The sequence below is a fragment of the Ischnura elegans genome, chromosome 10 (genome assembly GCF_921293095.1).
Source record: "Ischnura elegans chromosome 10, ioIscEleg1.1, whole genome shotgun sequence".
In the NCBI taxonomy this organism is placed as follows: Eukaryota; Metazoa; Arthropoda; class Insecta; order Odonata; family Coenagrionidae; genus Ischnura; species Ischnura elegans.
In genome coordinates, this window is record NC_060255.1 from 45,858,516 (window position 1) to 45,886,244 (window position 27,729).

A 27,729-nucleotide genomic window follows, 5' to 3' on the forward strand; every position below is an offset into this window, starting at 1 on the left:
AGCATCAAAAGTTTACCTCAAGTAACTCTTAACCCGGCAGTGGTCGCGTGGGGTGTTCCAGACACCCCAGTCTTATATAAGCGCTATTTTTTCATGCAATTGTGACTGCAATGACCTGTAACCTCCTCTAGCTGATTTTTTAAGCTTTCTGAGGGTACATGTAAAAGATAATTATAAAATCAATGCAAGTTTTTAAGAAAAATTACTTTTGTCAAAGCTCTGCAGAGTGGGGTGCGCCAGACACCCCACGCGACCGTTCTCGTTACGGTTTGCCGCCGAATGTTTTTCATCCATTTTCATCACATTTGATAGCTACTTTTCTGAAACTGGCCATTTAAGTTGTCTTTTACGTTTAAATTAATAAATATTTATTTATTGGTATATTTTTTGCCTAAATTTATGTAAACAAATAGAAAGTTAGTATTTTTTTATAATATTACAGTGATTTTTCTCGAAGTGAGCCACGAAAAATCGATCATGTAATACTTTTAGCACGTTCATTCAGTACACTATGGATTCCTGCAGTCTTTCTAAAAAAAGGAAAAAGCTAATATATTTTGACTTTTGACTGAAATTTTGGATGAGGATTTATTTGTTTCTGACGTCAACTTTTGTAGAAAATGCGATTTCTTAGAAGTGATTTTTTGAAGACTTCGTTCAATTACGTTAGTGCAGTAGTTATTCAAAAAAAGTCGTTATTTACATGTTTCTGTGAATTTACCAGTGAAGGTTGGCTTTATAATACTTACATTCATCGATTTCAATTCATACTAGATGTCAGCTACCTCTAGAGTAAAAGAATGAGTCTTTGCCTTTTCAATGAATCTTTGAGGGAAGAAGATTGATTCTGATGAAAAAGAAGATGGGTGTCATGTAGCTGCGCATGACACTTACACTGAACAACAGTGCAGAGATGATTAACTTTTGTAAAAGGGAAGGGAGCTTATGTACGTTGGGAAGTATGGAGTTGAAACGTGTAATACGCAGGGATCAAGACCAAACATAAGAACATAAAATTGTAGCAGTGTTACTGAGAGGAGTGGACTTATTAGAAAAATAAATTGGATTCAAAACTCGAATGGTTTGTTTTCGTATGATGTTCATTGAAAGAATGGTAGAGAAAATTGTGAATTGCACTAATATTCAGGTAGAGAAAGTCACTGAAAATAATTCTCGTAAAAGAGATAGTGAAACAGACAGGAAAGAATTAGTGTTCCTGAATAGTATTTTACTTTTAGCCAGGGCAAATAAAACTGAGTAACAGAATTTTTTATAGTTTTGGAACCACAATGGATTAGGAGTGGAAATAAGTTATTCCTCCATGAGCCATAACATATTTCTCTTTTCCCCTTTATCTTTTCGTTTCCACAACGTGACTGCTAAAGTAGAGAAAATGAAAAGTGGAAAATTAGCACAAAGTACAGATGTATTTGAGATGTTTGCTCGCAATACACGGCAACATTATAGAATTGGGCCATGAGAAAAAGCTGATGAGCAATTGATTCCTTTTCAAAGAAGATGTTCATATAGGCAATATTTACCTTCCAACCCCGCAAAATATAGCATCAAAAGTTTTGCATTGGCAAATTCGATTGTATTTGAAGATGTACCTACTCAGAGTGGCAACCAGAGGGTCCATTTTTTTTAGTTAACGGTCCAAAAGAGGAGTTAAAGCGAATGTTTTCTTTTGTAAACAGAAACGGGAGGAACATAGTTTGAACTACTGATTCAATAATATTCCGCAAGTACATGAAATTCTAAGCAATAATTTGACGGTTGCGGGAACAGTACGCAAAAAATAAAAGAGATTTAGCACTGAAAGTCGTATAAGTAAAAGAAAGAAGATAATAGCAGCTTATTTTGGTTTAGGAAGAAAAAAGCTCTAGTTTCCTGCGTCGTAAAATGGTCAAAGAATGTAATTCTTTCGCCAACAATTCACACAGCTATATCTATCAATGAATCCAAGACGAACAGATAATAAAAGAAAACCGGAAATATTGACCTTTTATAACTGCACTGAAGGAGGTGTAGCCACATTAGACAAAATAGGCAGCACCTATCATACAAGCAGAAACATCAGGAGATGGTCCATGGCCATTTTCTTTCATTTGCCAAACACTGCTGACATCAGTGCATTTGTTATACGTAGGTATTCTAATTCACTATTACATTGCAAAGAAGTTTTCTTCGTGAGATAACTCGATCGTTAACTTTTCCATACAGTAAAATTAGATCGATATTGAACACGATCTCTAGAGACTTGAAAAATAGAGGAATATGCGTAAAATGAGCCTGAGAAAAGGATGTGGAGAAAAATAGAAAAAAGTAGGAAGATGTGTTTTTTTCCCCACAGATATAAAAACAAAAATATACTGTAAACTGTGTTAGAAACTAATGTGCGGTACACATTTGCTGAAAATTTTGAGAAGTGATTAGAAGCAAATAAATAGTTTACATGATTTATTTTCTGCATTCTTTAGATTCAATAAAACTTTTCAATAGCGTGAAACTGAACTTCTATTGAGGACTACATATTTGTTAGTTTACCTTTCCAATGCTGTATATAATTTGTAACAGGAGTATTTCAATAGTTATAAGTGACCGTAATATCATCTTAAATTTTTCCTCAAGAATACATTTTTGGAAATCGATTCAATATCGATAAGTAAATTAATTTAGTACAATTATTAGTATTTACGTAAGGCAAATAGAGGTCGACGCTGAAAATATGATGAGATACAGTGATTGATGTTTATAAAAGTATATGCCATGTATTTATATCTCAATATTTCAACTGTGTCCTTTGGCTGAAACAAAAAAAATTGGCAATTTTTTCGGAGGAACTGGGACTGCCTACTGGAAAATAGGGTAGGTATTCAAAAATATTTTCTTAAAAAAATAAAAGTTGAATTATGGTTTGAAATATATAGTATAGCCATTCCTAAATAAACAAAGGATACGTCGAGATGTGAAATTTTTAAATGATATATACTATTTGAAAGAAATTGAAGAAAATCTTTTGGGGTGTCAGAGACACCCCACGCGACCGTTTATGTTCGGAAAATGGGCGCGACTACCGCCGGGTTAATTCAATTCGACTCTTAATTCAAGCCGACTGCATAAAAAAAGAGTACCTAACGTCTAAGTTCACAAAAAATCGGTTTTATTATTGAAACCCAGTCTATGCTCTTATTGGAAGGCTATTTCACCTACTCGCTTTGGTCATAATAACCCAAGATGTAGCTCTTGAGAATGAGGCTTCAATCATGCCGAGAGTAGCGCGAATGCTTTCGAATCGAATCGATTCGAATCAGGGGCCGTATTCTGTATTTCGTCGGTACCGCACCGGTCGGTTTCCCTTTCTAGCCCACCGACTGGACATCAAACCGTACCGACAACGGATTCCGCCCCGACGACGACACTTTCAGCGATTCTGTAAGGTCGTCGGTTTCAAACCAGTCGGTACGGTTCCCCTTCCTTCCCAAACAGGGAATATCCGAAGTTTCACGTGTCTCCACCAATGAAAGAAGGGTAAAAACAAGTGAAGACTCATTGGCACAGTTTGTTGTCGTCATTCTCAATCTTTTTATTTGCGGAAATTACGACTTATTGCTAGATTAAGATAAACGATATTGGATAAGTTGTTAACAATGCTTATATAATGTGTGGTAGTAATGCTGTACCTACAGAATCGAAGGAAACAATATTACAACATCATAATAAAGTTTGTATGTGATGGAGATTGTTGTTGCTGGAATGAATTATTGAAACTATCCTTGAGATCGTAGTTTCTTTTTTTAAATATTGGTTCCGTATAATGCTATTTATTCATGATTTGGTAATATAGTTGTCATTAAGTAAGTTCCGTATAAATGTTATCAACGGAAGGTTATGCCATTGGCACCGTAGCAGACGAAAATACATACCATGGAACGTGAACGTAGGATTCAAATGCAAATGTAATATTAGAGGAACAAGTTAGGAAATTGTTATAAAAATATGGAGCTGGGTGCAATTAAAAGAAGTGTAATGACGAGGAAGTAAATAAATTGTGATTGGGTGAAATACATATGTATAAGTTGCGCATTCCAAGTGAGAGAAAATGATAATATTGCGGTAAACCTCATACTTATTAACAAATATCTTCTTTTATCGTCAAGGGAATCAATGGCTGACGATGAAATGAAATATAGTTGCCCGTTAAAAATGAAAGAAACTGATACCGTTGTGGCAAACTTCATACTTAAATAAAAAGATCTTATTTCTATGCCGAGAGAAACGCCAAATTGATGATTGAGTGAAATAACAGTCGCATATTCAGAGTGATATAAAAGTGATAACATTGCGGCAAAACTCATATTTAATCAAAAATATCTTTTTTATGTCAAAGGAGCAAGTAAATGATGATAAAGAGAAATAAAGCCTGTTACAAGCGAGTGAAAGTGCGGTAACATAAATGAGAGAAAGTCATTATATGTTAGCAAACCTCATTTTTATTAGCCATTATCTTATATTTCTGTCAAGGTAATTAATATAGATGATGACACAGTGAATTATAGAGGCGTATTCGAAGGGGCAGAAAAAGATAACATTGGAGAAAACCTCATTATTTACTCGGTGATGAGGTAAAAACAAAATAAAACGTACAATGCGCACCGGGGAATTCATGAAACCCACTAGTCGGTGGCCGTACCGACACCTCTTTGCTGTCGGTACGGCTACCGACGATCTCCCGTCCTCTCGTCGGTGCCGCACCGACCGGGTTCGTACAGAATCACACGACTTCTTACCGGGTGTCGGTGTGACGTCGCACCCGACGAATCGGTGCTGCACCGATCGGTTTGGAGTTACAGAATACGGCCCCAGGTGTGATTAAGTTCTATTCGCCAAAGGATATGAATGCTTCTATACAGAATCTAGTTCCCCAGCAGCCAAGATCCCTCGTTCCGCAGCGTTATACAGTGCAGGAAGCGATGAATATTAAGTGGCAGTCACAAGGACGCGAGTAATGCTTAATTCGTATGCAGTGCTCCATAAGTACTAAACCAATAACATACATTACTCTACCAACTTGCTTTTTCTTGAATCACATTTGTGTGGTATTACAAGAGTAGTCCTGCGGTATCGTTGCTAACAACTTCAATAAGGCAAAGACAGTTCAAGGCAGTTGAAGACGCTGCTTTTAACTAAATAAAACCTTCGATGCATTTTTTACAGCTTCATATTCAATCTTTTCCAATGATTATATTCAAATTAACCCATCAATAGTAAAAATTGCAGATAAATATCGATGAAACAAGTTTTGAACAATGAGAAACAACAAAAAATACAAAAACGAACGTAGCACAGTTGATGCGACGTGACGGTCAGTGCAGTTGCGAATACGTCAAGTGACGAATAAAAGAGGTAAATATTGCTGAGGAGTTTACTTTTTTGTATATACCCAACGCTCCCTCACCATTATACAACCGCCCACTCCACTCAAACATGGTTCAAAATAAACATCAAACACGGAGATTGTGAATGACAACGGTTGACGTAATGAGTCAACCGTCTATGCACCTATGACTTCATGCTAACCTTGAAATCCGCCTTAAGGCATAATTTTTAAAGTGGTCGTAAGGCAATATAAAGACAGCTGGAATGGGCCCGAACAGTTTATTGTCGTTGCCCAGTAGCTCTTTGGCCTACATTACGCCAATTCATCATTTCTTGACCCATATCAGCTTTTCTAGCATGATAGGCGTCCTTCTCGCTTGATATAAACCTTACTCACTACAGAAATGATGATGTTCCCATTTATATACCACGTCCATTGAGAAGGCTGAGGTCATCATTGACCTCAGCCTTCTATCTACGTGACTATCACAAACAACTATCGGAGCTGCAAGTTAATTCAGATTTCGGACGAACGATAATTATAGTATTTCTAATAAATTGGAATGCAAAAGTGTCCGCACCGTGCAGATATAAAATATAAAATTATATAAATTCAGCTCGATTATGGCCACACGAATCAATTTCAATGAGATATATTTCTCCAAAAAAGGATGACTGCGTACCAAAAATCAGTGCGAATTGCTTCTTAAATAAAGCCTACCTGATACCCTATCACATCGTATCAAAAAGAACACGAAAATCTACTAAATGCCCTGATTCACGGAATAAGTAAACTTGAAAAGCCAAGAAGAAAAGGAAAGCATTGGGCAAGAAGTGAGCGATGAGGACCGGAAAAAAATGTAACACTACTTCTTTACCTTGACCTGGGCCATTAGCCCTAATGAGGTCTCCGGGATAGGAGAGGAAACGTTGGCCATTTTAGTCTTGCCCCTGCCAATATCATAATCCATCAATATCGAAAAACATGCACCGCATAAGTTTTAGTAATGATCCAACATCTTTTATAATGTTGCAATTTGGAAGATAAATTACTTAGATCATAGACGACAGTTTTTTTCAACTCGATGTGCAATATTCTTTCAATTTAATTTTGCACACTTTCCCATTTAAATGTATGAAAGTCGACCATATTTGAGGAACATATCTACCAATTCCATTTTTTTCCAGTTTAGTGCATTGGAATTGCGATGGTACAGGGTTTTTCATAGGAATCTGCATTACTTCAGGAGGTGGTAGGGGAGACAATTTTAAGCGTTTCTTTTTAATCTATTAGCCTGGGGTCGCAACACCTTAGTCACTGTGCTATGGCTACGCAATCATTTTTTATGCACTTTTCAGTTACCATGAAAACGATTTTTCATGTGTATCCGGCCTTTTCGACATTTTATTTAATACTCTGGATTTTTTTGTCATTATATGATTAAGGCAACGCGCCTGCGCAGAATCCCCTAACCGCGAAACCTGAATATGTTGGAGAGTTGACTTCCTGGAATTTGAAACATGCACCACCACAACCACGGCACGTGCAGCGATTCCTCGCAACAACCCCACACCCGAGTTCATTAGCCATACATCAAAAGCGAGGGCGTTGATCCGATACACATCCACACGAGGCCTCGATCAAATCAAGTGCGAGAATTCCCGGGGCGCCAATATCGGAAATGCTGTGGGGTGAGGGTCTCAGGTGCCACCCCCCCAACGCTTGTACCGCGAAATTGGATCCCTGCCATGGATAATACAGGCAAACGACAGGCGCGGTTTCCCAGAAGAGACAAAAGAGTTCAAGGGTGGAGTTTTCGCGGAAATGCGGTGGATTCCGACGAGAACGGGCCTCGATATCCTAATTTTATATGACATTGTAGAGAACTAAACTCTGTGGAAGTGTTTCTCTTCCATAATGAAACAATGAGCAAGGGTAGCTTCAGACAAAAATATAAATTTCACAACAGAATATCTGTCGATGCAGATACATTTGCATTGGAAGTTATGATCGCTAATTATTTTGTTATTGATCATAATGTCGATGGTGATCTGTTTAAAAAAAATAGTACACCCGATTTTTGTCCATGTCATACGAAAATATACTTTAGAATACACTCAAAACATCTAACATGTGGAAATAGTCGTAAAGTTGTCACCGATTTTCCCCTAAACGTTCTCAAATACTAAATGCGCCGATAGCTACGTCATTACTTTCTCCGCTCATCAGAGGATGCTTCGGTGTGGGTAGAGCTCACCCCAGACTAAACTACTGTCGTGCGCCATTACGAATTCATAGTAAGGAAGCTACATCCTTTCTTTAGGCCACCGGGCACTTACAGTATTTCTGTTCGGGGGTTTGTGAAGGCCTCACCTTCAAGGGGATTTGAACCTTTGAACTTGAACCCTTTTAACCATGGTACTACTAAAATAATAGTACCATGCTTTTAACTACCGCATAGCGCTCTAGCACGCTCCTTTCCATTGGATAAATAGGTATAGCTAACTTCGGACTACGCTACAGCGTGTAAATGCCACACTAAGGGAAAGGCAGTTCCTATTCCGGGCAAACTCGCATTTCGAGAATTTGTGCGGGAATGTACGCAAGGACAGCCTTATGGGGGTGGGTCACAGGAGTCATGACCCCTCCCCCCCCCCAAATTATTTCAAAACTTTTAAATTTTGTATTAGTTTAATAGTTTTTTTTAATCTTAATTGTCAAACATTGTCCAATGCCATTAGTTGTTAAGAATAAAAATGAAATTTTAAGCTCCGAAATGCGTAAAAAAAGTATAATTTGTTTAGTGACCCCCATCAAACTATACTAAATCCGTCCCTGGGTGTACGAAGGCTTCATCTGGGATTTGAACTGATCGTCATCTGTTTGAAAAATAGCACTCATGTCTTTATGTGTACCATGCGCCAAAATGATTCTCCTAAATGTTATTTTTTACGGTTAACATTAGTGCAATACCAATAAATATTATATAATGACCGTCATTATCATAAATTAATCATTATTTATAGTTCATCGAGCGTATTAACATGATTTTATTGCAGCGCATTTACAAGGAATTTTAGGAATCCAGTTCATAATTAATATTTATATTTGCCATTTGCCCGAATATATTTCCCTGAAATGCCAAACATACCGCACGGGTTCCATGAAAATAGCAATCAGTTTCGATAATGTGGAGAGTGCAATAATGACCCACTGAACTGTGTTCGACCAATTACGCGAACTATGACCTCGTTTTTATAAAGGGATTAACGCCCGCATAATATACCATTAATGCTTCGCCTAGAGCATGAATAATGTATTTATAAGTGAAACGGGGTCATAAAGTTAGGGTTTTGAGAATATATGATTTTTTTTAACTTTATCGACCTCTGCCGCGTAACAGTGACATGGGATATGGACTTCCTGCGCCTCGCGTATGACGTTCAAATAAAAGTTGGAGAGGTAGTTTGACGACGTGCACACCTCAAGAGGATATGGCGAATATCCGTCTTCCCTCGCGCGCGATTTTGCGAATTTAAAAAAATTGAAGAGCGAGACCCACTGCGCGCTTGAGATTCGTTCGCGGAATTTCAGCTCGTAATTCGTCAGTCCCAGGAGCTTACCGTTGTTTCACGAGTGGGTAATGCAGGCGACACGTCCCGTACCCTACCGAGGGCTTTAGGGAAGCGTGCACGGACACATTAATGTGACGTAGTTAGCATTAAAAACTTTGATTTTTTTCCCGGAAGTCTTTAATGTGTTCGCGTTCCCAATTTTTCCCGGAAGGAAAAATCACGGGAAGAGGCAGCAATTAGACCAAGGCAGTGCTCGACTGCGAAAGATTCTATTATTTTATACCCCTGAAAATATTTCGTTGAACTATTAAATCAGCACCGAAAATGCCGATGACTATAACAAAATATTTCCTTTGATTTTCCGCCAAAAAATATTTTCTCAAACACTAAATTACTTCGGTCGGGATATTTATGTTAAAAATAATTATTTTTTTCTCAGCTAAGAAGTTATCAAACGAGACGTAAGAAACATCAAATGAGAAAAGTAGCCAATGAAATGCAGCGAAACATAAGATTAATTGAGAATAATACGAGTAACACCCATTGGACCACACTTGAACCGATACATCTCAGAATAGAGATAGAAATATTGGATTCAGTAGATAAACAAGCCATTACAATCCCTTCTAATATTTCTGGGTTGATTAACACATTATTCTTTGCTTATTAATTATATTAGACATAATAAAGCCTATAAAATAAATAATAATCAAATAATACTGGAAACTATAAAATGAGAAACAGAAATTGGTTTTGATTGCGTACGTTAATGTTACGTGTATGTAATAATATTTTTATATATGTATCCATTATCTAGGTCTGAGGACAGAGAATTTAGGCATACCACCATTAGTCTTAACTCCCATGGTATTCCTGCTGAGTACTCGGTTAACTCCACTATGGAGTAGTACCTTATGTTACCTTGAATGAAAGGAAGTTTTCCTTTCGTACATGGTGTAGCGAGATTTTTTTTTCGTTGTAAAATCGCGTTCAACCTAAAACTCCTTCTATATTGTAATTGAGACTATGGGATACTGCTTTTAAGTTCATAATCACCTTCTTTTGTTCCATCGAATTTGCTGATATCAACTCCTTCTAGAGTACTTTGAGGTTCTGTTTGAATTTACGGATGAATAAGGCAATTTCGATGTAGATTTCCTGCGCGAAATAGGTTCTCGACGTGCTAAGGTTCAATTAACATTCCTGCATCGGATGAGTTAGCTAATTACCACGTGGGCCTCTGGGCTGCTGGATTTCTCATATCGTATTCCTAATGCATAAATTTACATCCGTTAAAGTTTTCCACCTCAACTGCCTAACCAAACCCAATGTCCAACACGTGAAATAAGCAAATTCCGCTTCCCCCTTCGAATTTTTGTTTTAGCTGGGTGTTAAATCAACAGTGTTGATTCAAGCTGTGGAAATTCGCATGAACAAACCCTGGCGTTTATACCCAGCTAATTTGGAAGAACCTACCGGGGTTGAATGAATCAATACAAACGAATTCCCCATTTAAAAAAGGAAGTATTTTGGAGGTTGGATAATATTATTAATGCGTCTATTTGTTGTATCTGGTGGATTTATTTTTGTTAAATGACTTTGTAAAACTATTTTGCATATGTTTTGTAAATATTTATTTAATTATAACGCGATAATTTCTGTGGGCCAATTTGTATGTCAATCGATGATGGTTTAATTAATACATTATAACCGTGTTGAATAAAATATACGGATGGCGAAACGTAGGAAAAGTAATTGTTATTGCATTTAATCTGGACCAGCACCCATAATAGAATAAATAGATATTTATGGTAATCAATCTTACTATTATGTGCGGTAATTGTTGTTGCTTCGAGGGTTATATATTTTCGACGAGAATGGAGACTCAATAAGGATTTTGAATGAAAGATATCTTGTACTTATTAGGAAGAGGAACCCCACCCTAGGTATCGTGGAATGTGGTAAGGACGCGATTAGAATTGTGCCAATGGATAAATTAGGTGGTACACATTTGTTTCCTTGATTTTCCGTAGGTATATCTTACGGTTGTGTGATTAAATTTGATGATATGCTGTAGGGATAATATCGTCATGAAGTGGATAATTAATCAACCATATTGTAAAGATTACAATAGTGAGGGTGTTCGACATAACATAAAGGTGCGTTTACACTGTGTAACGTGTTATTTAAAACAAGTTACATGTAGCATGATTTACGAAAAAGATTCATACCCGTGTATCATATTGCATGTAACATTGCCTTATAATACGATATTTTGTTTTATGTTACATGCAATATGTTACACGGATTTGTAACTTTTTCGTAAAATATGTTAAATGTAACTTGTTTTATATAACATGTTACACAGTGTAAACGCACCTAAATACCCGTCAGTCAGATTGTAAGGAAGGGTTCCCTATAATCTCTTCCAGGATGTGATCTCGGAAGCTGGCGAATGTAAGATGCAGAAATACAAATGAATGGAGAGACATTTAAGTTGATTAGACCCCCTATCGATCGGATATTGGTTTTTCAATAACCCAATGGACTCGTCGGCTCACTCAAAAGGTTCCCATGGATGCAAAAGGAATTATGTTCCTATGGTGGAAATTGGGGTCCTCATTGCCTGTTTCTCTGGAGGATTCGGAGATCCAATTGGTGTTAGTTATTATTATATAAATTATTAATATGGATTAGTTATCATTATATACAAGATTCGGGCGGTATTTCGGATCAGAAAAAGAAGGGTTAACTCGTGACGGCGGAATTATTATCCGAATTAAAAAAGTAAAATTTTGAACTAAAAATGTTTGTACCAACAGCACCCTGTGTTCCCAGGCGGTCACCCATCCAAGTACTATCCGGGCTCGACATTGCTTAACTTCGGTGATCGGACGAGAACCGGTGTGTTCAATGTGATGTGGCAGTTGACGAAAGCTAACCGTCTTCGCATGAATTTTATCAGAACACCTAGAGGATTTTGCGTTCTAGACGAGGATTTTTTCAGACGCCGAGCGCAAACAATTGATGAAAAGCAATTCTCGGAATGGAAAAATTTACCACCAATATAATCCGATCCTAATGTTTTAAATAGTAAGTGTTCATCGATTCTTGTTTGATGTCATTGTGAGTTATTATGGATAGTTGGAAATTGGGTAATTTAGTTCTTCGTCAAACTTCATTGCTCAGTTGTGTGATTTTCGAATTAACCTATTTTTTATACTGTAAGTCTATTTTCTGTCTCTTTACTTTGTTCTTAGATAGATTTTCTTTTCATTCATTTATTTTAATTTCATACTGGCATCAAGCAATAGCGTACTTGTAGCAATGTGCAAAAAAAATTAATAAATAATAACTTCTTCTGATATTAGAATTCATCAGAATTCATTCATTCAGATCGGTGGCTGTTGGGAGAAGGAATTTGGTTCTGTAAATAAACGTTCCCGTCATTTTCCTCCATCTTGAAATGGAAATGGATAAAAAAAATTTGTACTTCCTTTCTTGATATCTATGATTGATAATGATTCTGTGTCTTCGAGTACAGGTCTTGAAGATTTTTAAATACAAATTTTGCCCACTTTTCGGTAAATTTATATTGTATGTCTAAATTCTTGTCTCCTCTTTTTGATTAATGTACAACTGAATTCTTTTTCTTTTTTATTTTAATTTTTGTAAAAAACATTGCTACAACCTTCTTGTTGTTTATGTTACAAAATTGTGTATTCATTTTCATTCCAAGCCATGATGAAAGTAAAATATTGTTTGATGCCTTATCGGCGAATCATGTGGGTAAACTCTTTTCGGGATTCCCACCGGGTTAAATTATTCATATTAGCCAAGGTTTTGAGCTCCGACTCGGGACTTTCAGCAGCCCTGAGGATGAGTCCCTAGTGGAAGCTCGAAACGTTGGCTAATATTGATAATTTTACCCGATGGGAATCCCGAGAAGAGTTTACCCACATGATGAAGGTGTATAAACATACCGCAATTTTGGCAAAAAATGCCTTTGAAATTATTCAAGAGACACTGAATCAAAAATACAAAATTCTAGTATCACTGGTTATTTTACTGAAGAGGAGAGTCAAGGAAAGGATTGACGAAAATTATCTGCCTTCCCAGTTTTCCTAAAAATACCTACCGTACCTAAGTAGCAGTTTCCGATTCTGAGGTATATTCATCACTCTGGAACATTTATGCTATTGAAGGTCAAGGTAAAATTGAATTATTGATTTCCAGAATTACAATGGGATATAGAAGCAATGCTAAATAGTTTTAGTGTATTTTAAGGTTCTGAAAAGGACCCTCGTTATTCGGTTCCGCTGCCAGATGTGGCTGTGGTGCGAATCCGTACTAATCCCATATCCCCTAGGGTACACCTCTTGTTTCTATGTCTATGTCATTGCCTATCGGCGTTAGCAGATATGGTAGACAAGCGTTACGTTAATTAGTTGTAGTATTGACATCGATCACTAGAAAAACTACGGTTTTATATGTGGGATAACAGTTCTAAGGAACTCCCTACTTCGCGAAAATTCACAGGTAGCTAAAATCATGCTCTCTTATCCGTTTTCTTGTATACTTGTCTGATCTCTTAAATCGCTTTTTCCGTATGGTGATCGGTGAATGAAAATATAAGCCCGCGTTGCGTCTAACGCAAGAGATATGCGGAAATAGGTTCTGCAAACGTGCTACTGATTTCGATGAACAACCATTACGAATTAACGAAGGTCTCACGCATGGGTTATTGTTGCAAAAAATGTGCTGGTCATGGTGGGTTAATATTGCTAATTTTACTGGTCACCCGAACTGTCCGCCTTCCTTCATTGAATTTTCTTCTTCAGATCTGATTGGTCTGATTACTCTTCCTTAGACAGGGTAAAGAAAAAATATGTCAAGAAATTTTAACCAAAAATACTAATGATTTTTAGGTCGAAAACGCACGCTTTTTTAACTGAGCCAGGTGATCCGATAGGCCGCGATTTTGCCCTATTGCGAGATGCTGTGGACAAAAGCAAATGCACGCCAAGCCTTCAAAGTCATGAGTTGTCTTGAGCATCCGGCAACAATGCAAACTCGCGGCCCATCGGAGCGCTTGGCTTAAAGTTTCTGTACCTAGTTTTAAAATTGTGCGTTTTCGACCTAAACATCATAAGTAATTTTTTTCCCACTGGCGTCAGCTATCCACGGTTAAAATTTTATGACACTATTTTTCTCCACCCTGTATGCGTGAACATTGTTTCCTTTCTCGTGTAATTCGTTTGTCTTACATAAATTCTCTCATTCACTGTTTTCAGCAGCTCCCGTCCACGTACTACCTACTCGAATCACCCTCTGCCTCCCCCGATGGCGGATCCAGGATAGGGAATAGGGGGGGGTTTAATAGGTGGGGGTTTAATAGGTGGGGGTTTAAATTTCAGCTGTAGTGGGGGTCGGAAAAAATCACCATTCTATCTAGTGTAAATTGGATACCCAGGGGGGTCTATAGCCCCCTCCCCTCATAGATCCGCCACTGCCTCCTAGTCGCCTCGAGCAGTCGACTCTCTTCACCTACCGTTGGTAAAATTTCTTCTTTTCCTTTTTGTTGGGCGATTAAATCTGGTTCAAAATTTCGATTATTTAGATAATATTCCATGTGAAAGCGAGTATCTTAGTCCTCATTTGATAGGTATTTAATAGTTTTGGCATACGAGGTGTATCGTGAAAATCCCCACATGTGGGTTGGTGCAACAGTTGCTGACGTTTCAGTGATACTTTCTAGCAGGCTCCAAACTGTTGCTTCATACGGTTGGGAATTTCTAGTTAAATTTTGTCGCATCATTCGTCGAGAGCGCCTCTTTATTAATTGTATCCATTTCGACTTGTGGAACTTTACCTTATTAGAAATGGATGATGACACATTTTGAGCGTAGGAAAACAAAAAAAAATAAAACTCTAATTACGTCCAGGATCGTCTGCATGTAAAAATGGACCACGGTTGACGCCGAAACAAGGATCTTATTTATTTAGGAGAAAAATATTGTTGACTCATGGAATATAGTAATTGCTTTTGAGGGGAATTTATTATCTGGCTGAGTCGGAACTAATACCATCTAAGGTTTGCGGCATAAAACTTGTTGCCTTTATGAAAAAATTGGGATGAATTATTCTCATCTTCCTGAAGGGCATTGTTATTTAAATCATATATGTCAAGATAATATTCGTAATGTAAGAATTGGGATCACCCCGTGTATGAAGAAAATATTCTGGGCGCCTATTTTAGAGAGGTCTTATCTTTCATCAAGATGCCGATTATAGATGCAATGAATTCTTTCTATAAATGAACCTACTACTGCCTTCAAGAAAGAGAGAAAAACATATGCATTTACTAAAGTAAAATGATTCTTAACTACCTAAATCAGTTCAATAATCCGAGAACGAATGATATAATGAAGAGTATGTGTTGTATCTGAGGACATAGATAGGCCATACATCAAGCAATATGGGACTCTAATTCCTATATCTCCCCCGCAGCTTCCGAATACGTAGCTTCACCACTGTTATTTACTACCTCGATTCGACCCTGTGTGATTAATGGTGTCTAAGCTTTCGTATTTATTGTTATCTACGAAACTCAGTTTCATCTACATACTACCCCGCAGGCCGCCTATAAAGGCGTGTGACAGGGGTGTTAGGACACCAGCTATCTACTTATAAAAAGAAATTTCTCTAACAAAATTACGACTAGCTTTTATAAAAGTCCTTTATGGCTCGGAGGTAACGAATTCCCATATCTATCCGTTGGACAAAATATCTCTCTTTAATTTATCACTACTGTCGGACCTGGAAATATAGTAGGGCTCTTAAATGATGTTCTCCGTGTCGCCCCTAAATATGTAAATTCTCAATTGTTCAAGCACTCTAAGCCTAGCGCACAGCCTTCGAGTCTGTAGCGGCTCCCATCCTGCAAATTTTAGCCTAGTAATTCGCTTAACGCCTAGGTACCGCTGCGCTGTCTGTAAGCCCATAACTGTTTTCGACGAATCTCGCAGCTTCCTTTGTGTTTTATCAAGTTCACGGGCTAAGTATTTAAGGATTTTTGAGCATATTTCGCCTATCTTATATATATTCAGGCCCTCTGCGTGAAATTCGATATTTCCATTCCAGGTTCATTAGACAATTTTACATTAAAGGTTGTTCGTTTTAAATTCGTCAGAACATAACTTCATGGTCAGTTGAACTTTTTGCTTACATTCATGTTTCGGAAGTGACCATTCCCTATTGTTGCTTACGAATATAGGGACAGGGGAAATTTCTCCTTTTCTACAAGATAATGAATGTTTTGGGTTAACTATGCAATATCATCGTTGAGCGTGAAAACTCCGTAAACGTTCTGAAATTGGACTCTTTTATCCCAAATTCCAAAGCCATATCCAAAAGAAAGGGATCCTATCCTTCTCGGCTACGGAAATGACTAAGCGCTTCTTTCCGTGGGAGTCATTTAGTTCCTTTCATTTTCTCCGCATATAACAGTGATCCCTCAGAATCCTCGACCCGTTAATCGCTTCAAACACGCTTGTCATTCGAAATTCACCATGGTCTCACGCTGTCAAAGTGTTGCAGTTTTTCATTCAGGATCGTTGTGTTAATTATTCTTAGGTGACGCGTCAGGATCTTCGATACCGTGATCTGCATCCTTCAAAATGAATAGAGGGATACGATATCTGTATACTATAATACCCACTTCCGACCACCTACGGACTGACTGACTCACGCATACCAATGTATGAGGTGAACGAGACGAGATACGACAAAAAGTCGGAAGAATCCTCCCTCTCTAAACTCATCTGAAACCCTAGGAAAAATGTTCGAAGCACTAAATTTTCTATCTGTTACAGTGCTGCCAACATCCTCAATGCCTCCACTTTTTGGCGGCATTTGGCGATCAAAAGTCATTGATAAGGAGGAATTTGGACATCGCGAAGAAGCCTCTTAATGGCACCAAATTATTGTTGAAGCCATTAGTCCACACCTTACAACAATCAGAAAGCCTGCAAGCCTAGCACTGTTTGGTATTCTTAGGATTCAATTTAAGAAGTTTAAGTTATCACCGTATAAACGCTCCGTAAGGTAGGTACAAACGACAGACAAAAATTGTAAGAGCTGGAATAGTGACAGTAATAGTTTGTGGTTACAATTTAATGCCTTAATATGAGCGTGCAGGGCCATGAAATTCTATAGGTGGCTTTTCTATGCGTTTTGGTTTATAATTCGCCAAATGGCTCGGCTTTCCGTTGCAAATTTCTTTCCGGCATGCACTTTTTTCGTTTGCATGTTTTGGTATTTCAACCATATTCCAGTGCTTCTCACTTATGTATGTTTTTCGTAACTATACATTTTTATGCTTAAAAATAAATTATAACTTATTTTCGGGAAGCCGCAGATTTTGAATCATATTTGTCCTCCGAAGGCTATAAAATAATTAATATTATATGTTATTTGTTTCTAATAGTGCAAGTCTGCCTCTCAATTCTATTTTAAGTTGAGTGGAGTCTTTATTTTTCGTGTAAGTATTTCGTTAATTCGTACAAACTAAGTCGTGTAATTCCGCATTTGTTTGCAATGATGTATTCGTCATACAGCTTTCATTCTAGAGTGTGCTTTGCAATGTGTGTTTATCCTTGAGAATCCAGTTTACGATGTGATCGTGCATGAATGAAATCGTTGGGTATCATTATGCGGACGAAATAATAGCTGACCTACGTGATCCATTGTGAAATGGTTGATTCTTATTCGTGTTTGGTTCAGTCCATCTCCTAGAACATCAGCCGTGACTCATTAATGCAAATATTTCTCTTGCCTCGCCTGCAGGACGAGCGCGATATTGTCTTGTTGGAATTTCCGGGCTTAGTTGACTCAGCTTGCATGAAAGATAAGTTTTGCTGGTCGGTATATTTAAGATAAGTTACGCTCTTAAGTAAGTTTTAGAATGCTTTATTTCACTCTGGGCCCATTGTCATTTTCCTTTGTATTAAATGTTTGGTTTACGGTGAGCTACATGCTTATTTCTTGTGATTTTTACTTTAAGTTCGGCGAATCGCGGCTATTATTCTGACTGTAATCTCAATTTGGAATGCCTGCAGACTGAGTTGAGGATTTATAGACACACATGAAATGAAAGTATCAAAGAATTGAAATTTGAAATAGGCAAAAGTATGCAAACTATAAACTAATCCTGGAGTAGGAAAGTTATCTAATTCCTCTGAACCATTTTGTAATTTTTAACTGCATCTTAGCGAATTTGGTATTCCCGTGGTATGAGACGTGATAAAAAAAACTACGGAATAGTATTCTTATTCATTTCCGCTCAGCGATACGATAGCGACAGGCGTTGAGTAAATTAGTCAGCGTACTTTTTCTTTGTAACCATTTTGCATTATACCGTAAAACACTTGTGTGTGCCGCATCAGAATACCTATGTAGAGAATAAGGAGGAAGAGAATGATCTCATTCAATGTGTACTTATTTTTTATGTGTACGGATTTTATACAAACAAAAACGAAAATTCACATATTCTTAACTAAACAAAGAAAAAACAAAAAAAACCGCTACAGCAAAAAATGAACACATTTATTGAAAGCGTCAAATGGTCGTATGACATTTATTAATTCTTTTATCATCGTCATTAATTACAATTTAAGAATTATTTACTGCAGCCCTCCCACTATCCCATAGTAGTTCCTTTTCTTCCCCATTGTGCTTCGTCCAGTAAGTTCTTGATCTCCCATAGTAATCAGGGTAATTTTAGAGGGACTGGTGCAAATGTGGAAGCTTGTTGGAAATGTGGAAACATAATCTTTAGGACTTGGGAGGTACTGTAGGCTAGAGGTGATCGCATCAACTTCTAGGCCTGCTTCTTTAGTAAGCCCGTAGAAGGAGTGACAGTCAACTCGTATATTGTCCGTGAAATACTTGTTCCAAGTTTCTCTTCACCCGTAAAACTTTTGAGGTAAGTTTTTAAGCTTAATTTAATCACCTAGTCCACCAAGCTATTTCTTAGTGCTATAGAAGTTATTGTTAAGCATAAAAAATGCTACAATCTGGTCTAATTAAGTAATCTACTAGCTGGAAAATGTAGCATAGTTTTAGCTGCATAGTTCAATATGCCGATGCTGGTAATTTGGAGGCACAACACGCAGGTAAATGTGGAGACGTTTCCACATTTCCATCACCTAAACGTGTTCTGTATACTTCATCACCTTTTTGCCGGTTTCAGGAGCCGATGAAGATTATTGGCCCCAAGCCCTAGTGTGAATGGAAAAATTGGGGTGTCCAATCTATGATAAAAGCGATATTTTCCGTAAGAGAAAAGAAGAACATACTTTGTGCTCCAGTTGTGAAAATGAGAACTACATCTGTGACTTTTGCAAGTGAAAATTTTATTGAAAATTGCTATTTTTAAGCCTTTGCGTTGATTTTTCAATGAATAATAAGTAGATGATCTGATATTTCACTTTGCTATATTATTATAGCCATAATACAAACGTTTCCATCTTACCAGCTTATTTTGAAAATCAAATGAAAGTGGCAATTTATAATTTACTATTATTTTTACGAAGTAAACGATAAATTTCGCATGAAAACAAAAGCGGTTATAAAGGGTAGTATCTTTGTGAGTTTTTTCATGAATTTAGAAAAATTCCATTGGAAAACAAGCTATGTAGTTATAACATAATTTCAAACAGGGTTTCCACTTTTACACCACTCCCTCTACGTCAATGTAATGTATCGTACGTATTTGATGTTCGTGTTCCATTGCGGCATTTCTTTCTCTATTCCGTTTTATTAGTTTTTAAAAGAACAGTGATTATAATGTGCAGGGTGATGCGATTTAAATACAAATGTGCCTCTTTCCCGTAGAGGAATGTAATCCAATAAGACGCCAGCTTTAATGGCACTTTTCGATTTGTATACTTAAGACTCCTAATGTACCAGCTGCTTCTAATTTCATCTCTGCTGGTTTCCCCCCCTGCATCAGTGTAATGCGTTTCTGCACCCCTATCGATTTATTCGCCAAGTTTCGCCATTAGCACGCCGCATTGGGAATTGGACCGAGCGATCCCGTTAATGGAGATATTGCTGCGGCTGCTTTCCCGCCGTGGCCAGTCTTTAATTGTCATTTAAAACGGTGGATAGGTCACGTCGGAAGTTCCTCCTCGTTAGACGGAAGACTTAATTTTGGTGGAACTGATTCCGTTACTTCTCGCACTTCCGCGATCTAACTCGGTCTGCCCGCCGTCATTCCTTGAACGAATCTGACCTCTGCAGGGCACTGCTCCCTAGCATGTTTTCCTCCGATTTCATTCCTATCCGTATGACTGTCTGCTAGCAATATTTTTTCGCTAAATTTTGCGATGATTTTTTTCTCTTGACCTCTATGTTTAATGCTGATTCAGTGTCATGGAGTATAGATTTTTAATTGAAAAATTTGGCCAACGTTCCGGTATATCTTTTTCTTTCTTTCTCTTTCGGTATACCTTCATCGGGACTACATCGGGACTGGATATAGGTACATACTTTTGATACATAAAAGACGTTAAAGGTTATAACAATATTTTACGATAAGTAAAGAGAAAAAATATTCAGCGGTAAATATATGAAAAAGAAGAGACTAGAATGTTGACATATATTTTTTACAATGATTTGGATTAGTTTATCGATGGTAGATAAGCTAATACGCCGCTACAACGCTAAATTTTATGGCAAGATGATGGAAATGCGCGGATCTCCTCAGAATAATCGCTTCAGCAACTTTAGCAGCAAGAACAGCTGTTCTCACGTTTACTTGTTTTCTATGTTTTTGCTCCTATTGTGTCTTTCTTCATAAAAGCATACCCTTGATATATCAAGAGTAAGTGCTTTTAAAGGTAAATTATTGTGTTATGGTCAGTAAAAGTCTTTTATTGCTGTACAAATTTATATTTCGTTTTCGCGATGATTGCCTCTCTATTCAGATCTAGAAGAATGACCGCAGTGGAGCCCCTTGTGTTACAAAGCGATCAGTATTATTAAAAGAAAGAAATATTATTTCGTAAAGCCCTTGCAGCCGGAGCAGAATGGTATGAAAGGTAATTTTCCTTTTATTGAAATGTCGAATCTCCAACGGGTTATGAGGGGAACCACTTTCTTAATACCTCATTTCGGAGATACTTTACTTACCACGTAAGTAAAGTATCTCCTTAGTCTCCTTAGTACTATCTCCTTAGTCGATGAATTCTTCACGGGATTCCCACCAAGTGAGCTTTTCATTCAGAGCTGACGTTTCAACGGCTAACTCGGCCATCGTCTTCAGGGCGTTGAGTTCCTGAGGTCGTTGGAAGAATTAGCTGTTGAAGCGTCGGCTCTGACTGAACAGCTCACATGATGGGAATTCAATGAAGAATTCATCCACATCGTACTACAGGAAAGCACCAAGTTTTATAGTACCCCCTAGTGTTTTTCTTTCATTCATTCTCATTACTTTCCTGCCAGACCATCGGATTTTAGTGATATTTCTGTTCTCAAAAGCGGCCGTGAGTCTCCACCTTTGCTAGTTTAAATGCTAGAGAAAGAAAATTTTCTATGCATATATCCAATATTTCAGGGTATCGTCGTGATTTAGTACGGCAAAAGCTAGTATTTTAAGTAAGAATTGCTATTTCACGTCTTCCATCTTTGTAAGCGGCAAATTGTGTTAATTAATTTCCATTTTTAACAAGGTTACCATATAGGATATTTTGTCCAATTTGTACTTTACTCAGCATTCGTATAAGTGCATGTGAATAAATGAATAATAATTAGGAAAACATTTATTCCATTCGACGCTTCCTTTCTGTGAAAGTGATTCCTCCTCTAGCGAATCTAATTATCTGAAATTCTTCAAATTTCACACTTGTAGCTCTTAATACGTAAATAAAATGTTTGGGTTTCAGTAAACCAACTTAACGCTATTAATGTTTCCTGATGATATGGTGACTTTAGAAAGTAGGAAACAATGCGAAAAAAATTAACGGGAAGGAAATTTCCCAGTTAATTGATTTAATGACTGGAGAATGTTTCAAAATTAATTTTACGCACGTCAGCTCGCTGTGGGCGTTCGAAATCACTTTCTCGTGTATAGAATCAGATGTAAGGAGAGCAGTGTCTTCCTTTGACGCGTTCCGCAATTTCTATTTCCAAGTCGATTTCATTTCGGAGCCCAGTCGCCAGTCAACTGTTTGTGGTCCACATTTGGCGCGGTCCACTTTTACGTCCGTGCGCGGCGTGTGGCTCGTGCGTTCCAGTTTTTACTTTTCTTCGCGTAAGAAGCTACACGGCAACTCTTCCTTCCATTCATGTATACTTTCTCTCATCTTTCCATCTTGTCTGGGAGGTAATATTTCTTCTTCCCTCACCGGCACTTTCCCGAATAACCTAATCTTCTTGCTGTGAGATATTATTTTATAGCTCAATCACACTGTACCGGGAACTCCGGAGAATCTTCAATCTCTACCTGCAGTCGTGTCTTACCCGTTTTCACGTGCTCAAGTTCGTCTACGAATGTACTTACGAAGTGCGCTCTGAAAAGATGGACTGGTGGTGTAATTGGATGGCACGCTTGACCGGCATTACGGAGATTCGGGTTCGAATCACGGTGAAGCAAAATATTTTTTCATGGCGAACTTCATTCATGGTGGTCATGCGAATGTACTTGCTCAGTTAGGATAATTTTCCGTGGCATTAAATTGTGGATTTTAGACAGTACTTAGATTAAGATAATCGGAGAAGATTTCGGTAACAATAAAAAAAATTATCGATGTATTGTTATTGTTAACGTAAATTTGATTCTGCTTAATTTTACGCGTGCGTCGTTGTTAAATATGTCGCAGTTTCGACAATTGGGTGGCAAAGGCAGTTATGCTTTCATTAAATCCGGAATTATTCAAAAGCGTATCGTGGCGTCACCTGAAATCCGTAAGTTTTCCTTTAACAAACCTTTTAGCTATTAATGGTGAATTCTCTTCATCACTACTTTCGATAATATCGAGAAAAAAAACAAGCTCCCTCGTATTATTTGCATTTTGACGTACTGCCTTGAACGTATGAAATACTTTCAGGCTTGATGTGGTATAAATGTAAAAAAAAGAAATTACAATTTGTTGTTTCTATTTTATCACGGATATTCCGCCTTGGGTATATTTTTCTTTATTTTTTCTCACGGTAAATACGGAATAAATATTGGCAATAATCTTATACACGTTCTAAGTAAGGGGAAACAAAAAGTTTGTAATGGCCCATAAAACTATGAGCATAAAGGTGTTTTGGAGATGAATTAATGACCGAAAATTTGATTTATAATTTTCTCAACCTTGATTTCCAAATGATCAAATCAATCGCGGAGAGAAATTATTTTACAGCTTCATCGAACTAAGCCCGAGGGTTTACGGTCAAGGTTTACTTTTTACTCGTTCTCAACACCCACGGTACTTTTTCTCCATCTTGCACTGTCTTCTCTGGCAAAATACTTGTTATCTTTCTCCTCTTTTATTCGATCATGTCCTGCTTTACAGCTTTTTAATGGTCTCAACCTGTAGGATCATTTGAGTCCTTTTTGAGTTTTAGTTTCATTTTGTTCATCGGATGACGCCAAATTTGGTATTCTCTCCCTCTTAAGATTGAAGTGACGTAATATTACGTCAAGTCAGACGTCGATTTAATTGGAAATGGCATTTATCCTTTCGGTTTTATTTCACGAACTGTCTCGTACTGGTCAAGAATGTGGACTAATGATGTTCAGTATACTAGATTCACGCACGCAAACTACCTTTAACGATATTAATGGCGGCGGTGATGTGCATTGATTGAGGAATGGGATAGGAGTGAAATGCAATGAAAGGTAATAGGCCTCTCTGGGATTTATGAGAGGAAATCAATTTGTGAATTGAGGCCAGACGGGATGATTCTCAATATGTTCCATGCAAACCGACCTTAACTATTGGAATGTATTTCATAATAATAATAATAATAATAATAAAAGGTTAATTTGATTGGCAATGTTACTCCAAGTTTTACTTCGTAATGTCAACTTTCGATGTCATTTCTATGATTTACGAATTAAAATATCCGTGACATAAGCCTTCAGCCGTGAGGATAGAGTAAGACTCGTACCCCGAAACGTCGGCAGCCATGGAGGACATTAGCCGGTGGAGCGCCCGAGCAACCTTCTGTACCAACATACGCCGGGTAAGTGTCAAATGTTTTTTTTTTTTTCAAAATGTGGTCCGTTATTTTTAAGAGAAACGTCATGTTTGAAATCATCGTTGTCAAATATAATTCGCCAGGACTGAGAGTCGAACTCAAATCGCTTAACACCATGACCGGCTCAACACCTGGGCGGCATGGCTGGTACGCGGTCACCCGCGGCACTTACGATCTCTTTACCGCTAACCCCGACCATCTCCGTTGTTACCCCCTGCTCGCGGGAACTGTTCTCGCCGCCTGCCGTGCAATTCGATGGATCTATAGGAGGTTAGATTTGATGCTGAGAAGAGGGCATTGTTTGAAACCTTGATCCGTTCCTTTTACTCTGAGAAATTGAGTACTTATATTTCATATAGGCTTCTGAGTTTTCAATTAATTTTAATTTCAATGTTAAGGGAATAAATTATACGCTAAGAAAATAAAGTCCACGAAATAATTTCTCAACAGATCTTAGTTTCAAATTCTATAATGCCATTATCAGGATTTTTACTATCTCAGTGCCATTCCAACTGTTGCGGGCTAATTGCCTATTCTTTAATAATTAATGATTGCATTCTCTCGAGCTGTTTATGTATTCCTCCGCATGATAAAGGACTTAAATAAATACTAATCGTAATTTCGCATTTCCTTTTTATGTTTAAACGGCTGGTGTTCTAACACCGCCGGCCACGTGCATATTGAGGTGGTTGGCGGCGTTGTATGTAGATGTAGATGATCACCTTAAGCAGAGAGTTGTATGGAACCGATGTCCGTTCCTTTTGGTCCCACCATTTTAGAACTCGATCTTGTATATGAGATTATTAGTTCAAATTCCGGTTATAAGCGAATAAATTCTCCCGAACCAACCAGGGTTACAATTGTTAGAAATTCATAATCAATATTTGCGATTTGTATTTGAGATTATTAGTTCAAATTCCAGTTATAAGGGAATACATTCTCCCGAACCAACCAGGGTTACAATTGTTAGAAATTCATAATCAATATTTGCGATTTGTATTTGAGATTATTAGTTCAAATTCCAGTTATAAGGGAATACATTCTCCCGAACCAACCAGGGTTACAATTGTTAGAAATTCATAATCAATATTTGCGACCGAACACTTTCCCGGCGAATATAATAAATGAACTTTATCGGATTTGCGCGCGGGTAAGGTGATTTTTATATTTTCCTCCCCGCTTGTAAAACCCGAGAAAAGTTTTTTATTCATAATCAGTATTTATTTTCTCAGTTAAATGTATGCATTCTAACAGTTTTTCCTCATAACTTACACGTAATTAATTAATAAAAGGTTTTTTGTGTTTATGTGTTCACCAGTGAATGAAACCATTATGACGGTGACGGTTCTACATTTCTTTGAATATGTAACTGAGAATACTACCCAAAGAGCACAATGAGAGACTGTGTAATAAAGTAGTTTCCTTCATCAAAGAAAACGAAAGGCATTGATTGCGATTCGTTACCCACCATTAGTATACATAATATACAAATTATTTGGTTTTAGAAATCCCAGTTAAGACGAATGTTAATGGTCAATTTAACCACATTTGAAAAAGGCCAGATTGGCGCCCATGCGATGTCACTCCCTGTGACGTCACAGGAACCTAGTTTCTATACGAGTAGATAGGAGTTTTACACCGTCTCAGATTACCAATGCATGCATGAGGCACAGAGCTCAGGGAAACATCTCTTAATAATCAACTATTAATACTGCCTATGGTCGGAAAGTTCCTTCGTTTGATAAGGTATTAATAATCCTTATTGAAGCCAAACGCTACCAGCTATCAGGGTACTCTGCTACCTGCTAGCAGCCTGCATCGTGGCGGCGCTCATATCTTTGCACCAAGGTGACTTCAAACGGCGGCATCCGGAAGCAGAATGACGTCACACGGAGTTTTCCCAGCATTCATACTTAGCCGTCGCGTTTTCACGCGCTTGAAAATTTTCACTTTTTGTCTAAACGCAAAAAATAGATATCGTCATTTAAAAATCTTAAAGTGTGAAATTCGTACTCCAGGAGTAATAATCTTTCGATTTAGGCAATAAAATAATAATAGGAAACCACCCTATAGGTTAATCAGTTAATGGAAGCTAAACAAACAGGAGGATTTTGTGTTAGCACAACGTATTTTAGGCCATCTCTCGAAAGTGTGCTCGGCAGAGTATCGATTTATTAGTGTACATATAAGGAGAAAATGTTTTTTACTTAATTTTACACCAAAGAGATCAAATTTCGTGTTATGAAATCTCACTGGAACTACCTTGAAGAACAGGGAGAGTCAGCCCCATTTAAGGACTATTTTATTGATGCTTGGGAACTAATTGCTTTAGGCATTTTTCAACGAACATGACTGTGTTCATCTCATCAAAGTTTCTCGTGAAACCTGTTTTTACCTGTGGAAATCATTTCAAGATTTCTCAGTTGTATAATCGATTTTAATTGGTTTTGGCCCTGTAGTCAAGTATCCAAAAATGGCGTTGAATTTTCTATTTAGAATTTCACTTTCATAATCTGATAAATATCCTAGATCTGATGATGATAATCATTCTCAAAACCGCGAATTTAAATTATTAGATTATTTGTTACTCAATGAAATAACCGCGGCGTAGCTTGGAGTGTTCATTTACAGAGCTAGTGCACTTGAAGCTCAAAAATTCCAAGGAGGACAAATCGTGTCATAGGTTGTTTTTATGGGTCCTCCTCCACGGTCATCCCTTGACAATTACCTAAAACAACTACATCGATATATTTTACGCGATTAAACACATCTATTGACGCAGAGGATTACCCAAAAAAGGTCTCGATCACCTCGAGCTGCACATGAAAATTTGATGGATTATAATTATATTCACTTACTTAGCGTTTCAGCCCAAAGGTTAGTTTTCATGGGTGAGTTTAGAGATCACCTTAGGATTAGCCACAGGCGTGTGAATATCACACGTTCAGGGTAGGTCAGTTCCTTTCCCTGGGCCACCTCGCACTTAAAGGATTTCATTTAGGTGACTGGGGCCTTACCCGGGGTTTGAACCAAGTACCCCTCTATCGGCAGCCAATCCCAAGGGCGGATCCAGGATTATTTTCTTGGGGGGGGGGGGGGCAGGGTCTCGCAGGCAAACGGTCTTCTCATATTTGAGAATGTAATTGAAAAACCGTACAAAAATAAATACGAAATATGCTATGTATTTTAATAGGAAAGTTATTAATATAATAATAAATAATCGAGGCTGCGCAACACAAACAGCAAAACGAACGTAATAATAACGTATTACAAATCTTATATATTTGTTAAGAGTCTGGGGGGTGTACGTACCCCTGTGCCCTCCCCCCCCCCCCCCTCAATCTTTATTTGGCCAAGCCCCTCTATCTTCTTGGCTGACACGCTTCCCTTTATACATATATGTAATAACAAGCGATAACAAAATTCATTGGTGAATTTTTTTACCGGAGGCAGGTTTTTCCCCCTGCTCCTACTAGACGTATGGTTGATTGTCCGGATCACGAATATTACAATAGAGGTTTC

The 27,729-nt window shown here is 37.7% G+C and overlaps 1 protein-coding gene and 1 non-coding gene across 6 annotated transcripts in view; one reads left to right on the forward strand and one right to left on the reverse strand.

Moving 5' to 3' along the window:
• Positions 1–27,729, forward strand: part of LOC124167108 — a 428,168-nt gene that overhangs the window by 111,647 nt on the left and 288,792 nt on the right. The window lies entirely within an intron of this gene.
• Positions 11,769–11,887, reverse strand: LOC124167398. The gene has a single exon (XR_006866696.1). It is a non-coding gene; the product is annotated as a 5S ribosomal RNA (ribosomal RNA).